A 620-nucleotide genomic window follows, 5' to 3' on the forward strand; every position below is an offset into this window, starting at 1 on the left:
AGCTAATCAACTGCCATATTCATTTGCTGACCCAAATAGAGTGACAAAATCGTATATCCCGGCTTGTAATGCACCAATACGAATAGATGTCCAAAAGGGACTAGGTCAAGTGGCTACAAAGTCTAAATCAACGTCTCAAACGTGGTAGACCTATTAGTTCCAAAGATAAACAGCCTCGGAAGTCCAAGAGAGGTGCTGAATCCGAGAGCATCAAGGAAACCGTGCAGAACATTGATGGACCGGCCGAGCCGACCCAGACGGTTGAGCCATGTGAGCCGGCCATGCCAAATGATCCGACCGTTCCAAATGATGGGGTTCGGGACGCCGAACTTCATGGGACACAAGGGCCGGACAATCAAGAGATCTCTATAAACCATATAATGTCTGGAACGAAATGGAACAGAAATGATATCGACGTCGATGATATTTTTGCTTATAAAGTAGCACTTGAGATCATGGAAAAAGATGAGGATCTAGAACCCACGTCCATATATGAATGCATGCAAAGATCAGATTGGATCAAATGGAAAGAAGCTATAAACGTGGAGTTAGAATCATTAAAGAAAAGAGGCGTTTTTGGCCCTATAACCGTGACACCTAGAGATGTCAAACCAGTGGGA

Source organism: Brassica oleracea, chromosome C2, assembly GCF_000695525.1.
Source record: "Brassica oleracea var. oleracea cultivar TO1000 chromosome C2, BOL, whole genome shotgun sequence".
Classification (NCBI taxonomy): Eukaryota; Viridiplantae; Streptophyta; class Magnoliopsida; order Brassicales; family Brassicaceae; genus Brassica; species Brassica oleracea.